This window comes from Pipistrellus hanaki (genome assembly GCF_964339955.1).
Source record: "Pipistrellus hanaki genome assembly, chromosome: 11".
Classification (NCBI taxonomy): domain Eukaryota; kingdom Metazoa; phylum Chordata; class Mammalia; order Chiroptera; family Vespertilionidae; genus Pipistrellus; species Pipistrellus hanaki.
In genome coordinates, this window is record NC_140513.1 from 68,506,561 (window position 1) to 68,513,727 (window position 7,167).

The 7,167-nt window shown below is 39.3% G+C and overlaps 1 protein-coding gene across 3 annotated transcripts in view; it reads right to left on the reverse strand.

Annotated features, from left to right (window-relative positions):
• The window catches only part of CENPP (centromere protein P), a 191,546-nt gene that overhangs the window by 122,541 nt on the left and 61,838 nt on the right, over positions 1–7,167 (reverse strand). The window lies entirely within an intron of this gene.

Genomic DNA, 7,167 nt, shown 5'->3' on the forward strand with positions numbered 1-7,167 from the left:
AAGAGTATTTCATAAATTTGCTCACAATAATACTAGTAGAGAATGTTTAGCTTGTGTTTAAATATTACCTGAAATACTATACATTTTGCCTTTATTTCTTAAGAGGAGCCACTAATCTAAAATGGAGACGTATGCATATCATATAACACACTGACCACCTCCATGGGAACAAAACGGAAGAAATAAATCTCTCTTCTACGTTCTTTCACTATTGCAGAGAATTCATATGACCCCTAAACCAAACTCATTTCCTGATTTGTCTGTTTTGTCTAAACCTTAGTAATAAAACATACTTGCAGCTGGAAACAAAATTAAATCATAGCAGCTAAAAATCCAAAGTTTTTTTATATGTTCCAATTGCCTGAATAAGTATAACTGTGGCTAGAAAATAAGTATCACATAATCATGGACATGTCTGACATTAAAACCTCAATATGTTGCAAATTCACCATATAAAGATTTATATACTACTGAGACAAATTACACTCACAAATCTGATACATTTTTAAAAAAATATATTTTATTGATTTTTTACTGAGAGGAAGGGAGAGAGATACAGAGCTAGAAACGTCGATGAGAGAGAAACATCGACCTGCTGCCTTCTGCACACCCCCCACCGGGGATGTGCTCGCAACCAAAGTACATGCCCTTGACCGGAATCAAACCCGGGACCCTTCAATCCGCAGGCTGACGCTTTACCACTGAGCCAAACCGGTTTCGGCAAATCTGATACATTTTTTATATGAACTCTTCCTTATATTGAGTCACACTTCCCTCCTTTTAAATGTCACCCTGTAGTTCGAGAAGTTCTGGGTTAACCAACTGATTGGACTTCAGGCATAAGCATGAGATCTGAGATGGAGATTCAAACCTTAGATTTCCCATAAAATCTTCGAATAATCCTGGCGACTCGGTGATTCTCAGGAGGGGTGATTTTGCTCTCCAGGAGACACTTGGCAATGCCTTCAGACAATTGTGCTGTCCTCCACCGAGGTGAGTGGAGGGGTTACTGGCATCTAGTGAGCAGAGGCAGGGAAGCTGCTAACAGTCCAGAAAAGTACACAGCAGTCCCTCCCAAAAGAATTATCTGGCCCAGCGGTCCCAGCCGTTCGAACCTCACGAACCACCAGTGGTTTGCAGACCACTGTTGGCGACCACTGCTCGGGCCCACAATTTCAACAGTGCTGAGGCTGAGAAACCCTAGGGGCTAGACTCGAGACCACCAGATAAAGAAGATAAAGCACAAAGAATTAACCAAGATGAAGGGAAGGTTAAAAATAGAACAAAACTAATGCTTATGTGAGTTGACTCCTAAATTCAATAAAGTTAAAGGATGAAGGAAATAGAGAAAAGATTCTTCAAGCTTGTAGTTTCTGAAATGCAATCCACTCTTTAGTTACATGTTCTTTGTCAGTAGAACTACCCTGTTTCCCAGAAAATAAGACAGTGCCTTATATTAATTTTTGCTCCCAAAGATGCACTAGTTCTTTTTTTCAGGGGATGTCTTATTTTTCCATGAAGAAGAATATGGTACACATTTATTGTTAAATGAAAATAAAGGAAATTTATTACCTGTATACAGTATGGTAGTACAGTAGTTGTCAACACAAACCAGACAAACTGTGAATCCTACAGTATCAAGAATTTACTCATTTATTCAATGACAATCATGTCATCATCTTCTGGAACATCATCATAACAATCTAATTCCTGAATTTCCTTGTGAATTTCTTGTGACTCCATTTCTTTCAGAATCAGTGGACCAAAACTCTCATGTTTAGCCTGGGAACGGGGGGCTTATTTTCAGGGGGATGCCTTATATTTCACTCAGAAGGAAACCTGTAAGTAGATCTTATTTTCGGGGAAACACGGTAAGCCTCCTCCAAAAACAAACAACTCCTAGAAAACCCTTGTTTCCAAAACTCAATTCTATTCTATACGTGCCTGCTGCTGAGAAACAATGAGGAGGTAGAACCAACTGCCCCACAGCACACCTTCAAAAATATAACCCACATATGCGACAGGGGCACCAAAAAGAGCTCCACAGAGAAGACTTGCTCAGTTTTGGATAAGTGCCTGCTCTTAAGTCTTAGACAACGTCCATCTTTTACTATGGTGCAGAGAAAGCTAAAAGCTTTCTAATAGGATATAATAGTTCTTTGTAGAACAGAAAACAATAAATTTCAAACATATTTTATTCTGGGAACTGCACAGTAAAGAACTGTAAACCCATGAGAGGTTTGGGCTTAGCTATTAGCTTTTAGAAGGTAACCAATAACCTTGTTTAGAGTTGAGGTCATCACATTACATCTTAGGGTGAGCTAGTCATACCCAATATTGGGTTGGCCATGTCAGAAAGAGACTGAAAGATCAGGTGATTCAGGATGGGGACTTTGGGTCATGCAATCTGTCAACCTGGATGCTGAGTTCAACCACATGGACACTCAATCGATCATGACAATGTAATAAAGCCCCAATAAAACTCTGAAAAGGGCTTGGGAGCACTTCTCTGGTTGGCAAAGTGTGCTGTTTCACATCAAAGCCAGGAGGGTAATGCATCCTGAGAATAATGGAAGTTCTGCACTTTGGAACCCTCCCATACTATGCCTAATGTCTCTCTTCTTGGATGATATCCCAATATATAAAAACTCTGGTCATGACTGAAGGCTTGACCAACTGAAAGTCAGTCCTGCAGTCGGCACTGGGTTGCCATGGCAACCCAGCACTGACTGGGCAAGGGGTCTTCAAATCAGGTCCAAAGAGAGGCACGAAGAGAGAGGCAGGGTCTAATGCACATATGTCAAACACAAGGCCCACGGGCCAAATCCAGCCCGCCAGGCCTTGCAATGTGGCCCGCACTGCGCTGTCATCACTGCACTCCGCTGTCAGTTTATGACATTGTCAGTTTATGACTGTTCAGTAAACCATTCGGCCCACGATTTAGGCTGGATTTTAGATTTTGGCCCCTTCTCTGATTGAGTTCGACACCCCTAGTCTAATGCATAGCTCTGTGGAAGCTGTTGATCAGCACTTGCCTCACTCTTTCTCTCTGGGCCTGGCCAGCAGTTATGCCTCCATTTCTCTCCAGGCCCAGGGCTGCTAATCAGACCCACCTTTCTGATCAAGCCCCACTGACAGGCTCTGAGACACTGACTAGCATAGAAACCGACCAATCAGAACCAAATCTGGGTAAAGTGTGAGGAGCCAATGGCTGCCTAGGAGGTGGAGCTTTTGATGCTAACTGACATCAGAAACCGACCAATCAGAACCAAATTGGCCAGCAGAGGAGGGCAGGTGAGGCAAGATCAGGCCTACAGGGGCGAGCAGTTGGGGGTGAGATCAGGCCAACAGGGGAGGGCAGTTAGGGGTGATCAGGCAGGAAGAGGCAGTTAGGGGTGATCAGGCCAGCAGGGAAGGGCAGCTGGGGGCAACCAGAACAGAAAGGGAGGGTAGTTGGGGACAAGATCAGGTCTGCAGGGGAGGACAGTTGGGAGCAACCAAGCCAGCAGGGGAGGGCAGTTGTGGGCAATCGGGCCAACAGGGGAGCAGTTCGGTGTTAATCAGGCTGGCAGAGGAGCTGTTAGGAAATGATCAGACTGGCAGGCAGAAGTGGTTAGGGGCAATCAGGCAGGTGAGTGGTTAGGAGCCAGCAGTCCCAGATTGTGAGAGGGGGCCTAAACCGGCAGTCGGACATCCCTCAGCGATCCCAGATTGGAGAAGGTGCAGGCCAGGCTGAGGGACACCCCCAGCCTGGCCTGCACAAATTTCATGCACCAGGCCTCTAGTTTATGTATATAAACTACAACTATAATGGCTTTCAGTGAGCTCCATAAATCCAGCTTCTGTCAAATTATCATATGTGAGGGTAGTTTTGGGAACCCCTAATCTTATACTTGGTGTAAGTGAGGATGGTCTTGGGAACTCAGACCTCAAACTTTGTTTGGCTAACTCTGAGCAAGGAGATATGTTATTTACCAATACAAGTCTGAATATCTCTGGAAGCTTGCCTTGTGTAGTCATTTCTGTGTGGCTGTGACCTCTGACTTGCTTCTAAACAACAGAACATGGCAAAGGTGAGGGCATATATGCGATTATGTGAGCATGATTGCTAAAAAGATGCCATGTCCATCTTGCTGCAAGACTGTCTTCCTTTTTAGCTGTGAAGAAGCAACCTGCCATGTTAGGAATGGCCTGATGGAGTAGGCGTTGTGGCAAGGAACTAAGGGTGGCCTTGAGCCAACATCCAGCAAGAAATTTGATGCTCTTAATTCCACATCTGCTGTAGCTTCAGCCAACAACCACATGGGCTCACACGCAAATACTTTACTGGAATCAGCTCTTGAAGTGAGGGTGCAGCCCAGCCAACACCTTAATTGCAGCTTTCAGGTTAGATCCTGAAGTAGAGAACCAAGCAAAGCCATGCCTGGACTCCTGACCCACAGAAACTCTGATATAATAAATACATGTTATTTTAAGCCACTGAAGTTTAAATATATAACCAATACAATAAAAAAAAGTAGTCGTATTCATCATATATGCAAAATTAGTGGGTTATTTCTAAAATGAAAATAGGATTGTATTACTCACTGGCTAAAATATATATATATATTTTAGTCTCTCACTGCTATAGAATAAAGCCCAAATACCTTAGCAAAGTATAACACTCTCCTTAATCTGACTTCTAGTCCCTCATCTGATCTCTTAATATGTGCCACCACTCACCACTTCTCTCCCTCCCTCCAAGCTCCAGCCATATACAACGAACAAATTTTCTCAAGCATTTACTCTCCCCACCTATGCAATGCTGCCCTTCTTAGAACATCATCCTCTGTCAACATCCCCACTCGTCATCCATTTTCTCTCCGTAAGTCAGGCCTCACCCTCTCAGCTATCGCAGAACTCTGCACATTTCTGGGTAGCAGGTCCCACTGTGCATTCTATGGTTTGTGTGCTGACTTTCCTGCTGGCTGACAGACTACAAGTTGCTTGAGGAGAGTTTTTCTCATCTGTAGTTCTGGCAGAGAACGGATGCTGCCTAAACTATTACTAAACGAGTAAATGCCAAAGTGTAGTCCTGGTCATAACTTTTCAAGGAAAGATATAATCCACAAATATTTTGTAGCACAAAGTATCAAATTGTGTATACCATTAGTAAAACTATAAATCTCTAAGATTCCCTAAATCTGACACTTAATGCATATCCAATTCACTTCTTTATATTCTGTTAAATCTGCAACACAATGTGAAAACAAATCACTATCATGTTTCAATAGATATTTTCAAAGACTTTAAAATTTTTATTGTACCCTATAAGCCATAAAATTGACCACTTTTATTAATCAAACCCAGAAAATATCACAACTAAATTTAAAATAATCCACATTCAAATAAGAAAATAAATATCAAGTTTTAGTTTCACCAAGTTTTAATTTAAAAGGACCTTAGACCGGTTCTGAATAAAAAGAGGATAAATTAGTATTCTTTCATTTTCCTTTTTTAATATTTATCCACATCCACATTTACTAATTTTTTAGCCTAAAGGAGAAAGAAATGTTACCTTGATTGCTAAATGCACCAAAGAATGATAAAAATAAAAGCAAACCATTAAAGATAGGCATATGGTTATTTAAAGTATCACTTGACTCTTTAACCTTAAATTTAATATTAAATATTTATACAGTTTCCCTCATTTAGCAAACAAAAATATATTTTGTTATCAAACCCCAAATTATAAATCAAACCTACTTTTTAAAAGCCGACTACTGGCACTTGAGTTATTTTATATGTAACTAAAACTAATTTTTACAATAGAAATTGCTTGGTTCTAAACTAACTATAGTCTGGAACAAGATTTTTGCTTCTCATAAAATTAAGATCATACACTATGCTTTAGTTTTCTATTTTATTTCATTCAAAAACATGTTTTATCTCCTGTGAAAACATTAAAATGAAAAGCATGCTTTTATAACTATGTAATCTTCATAAACTAATATTTACAAAACATTAGTATTCATTTTACAAGGTAAAAACAACACAAACTTAGTATTGTATAATTATATACAATAATTAGTATAAGCAGGCTTAGTACAACAGTTACAAATAATCTAAGCACAGTTCTCGAGTGTAAGCCATTACATTTCAGCCCAGAGAAAGAATGTTGGCAAAGTTCTCTACCACATGGAAACTGCCTTTAAAGCTGCTGGGCCCTGAAATTCTACTCAGCAGTTTAACATCCACCCACAGCTTTCCTCATTCACCTCCCCCTTGGGGCTTATGCACAGACATGAACATCTATTGAGGAAAACCACACAAAAAAACTTCATACTATCTACAATGGTAGGCTCCCCACTCCCCAGTATTATTTTAAATATCATTTAAGATGTGACTCATCTAACAGTCTATCTCTAATTTTTTAATGTTCCAGTTACCTCAAACAATTACTTTTAACTAACACTTCAGTGTACATCATCACATAACTTTAATATCCTAATATCCATTGCAGGCAAGAACACGGAACTGCAAATATCACCGGCGATGTGATTCCTAATTTTTAACCACTGATTTTTGATGAGTGGCATTTACAACACTGCACCAGCAACTCCATTTGAAATTATTTAAGAAAAAGTCTGAAATGTGTACCACCAGATAAAACCCACCAGTAAGCCTAAATCTTACCTATTACTTTCTCTAACCCTTGATTAAAATTTCTATCTTTTTCTAGTCTACAATACTATTTTTTCACTTTTCATAGTTTAAATTTATAAAGCAATCCTATTAACTAAAAACAGTGATACCTGTGACAATGAAAAAAATAAGAAAATTTAAAATTATGGCTTTCTTTATATTTTGCACCACATTTAAAAGTATTAATGACTACTTTTTATAATGTTAAATTTAAAGTTTAAACTTTAAAACTTTTCTTAAAACTTGTTTTTGTTCATACCAATACAAACAAAGAGTTTTTATAAAGTAGCAAAGTTGAAATATGATATTTCAAGCTCACATGAGACAGGATCGTGGGCCTTCATGTTAACCATTTATACTACAGGTATTCAAAGACTACATAAAAGTACTGTGTTCAAGGCCCTTAATTATTAAGAAATTAACATTATCAACATTGCTTGGATTTTTTATAGAAAATAAATAAAATCATTTTCTGAAACTGTT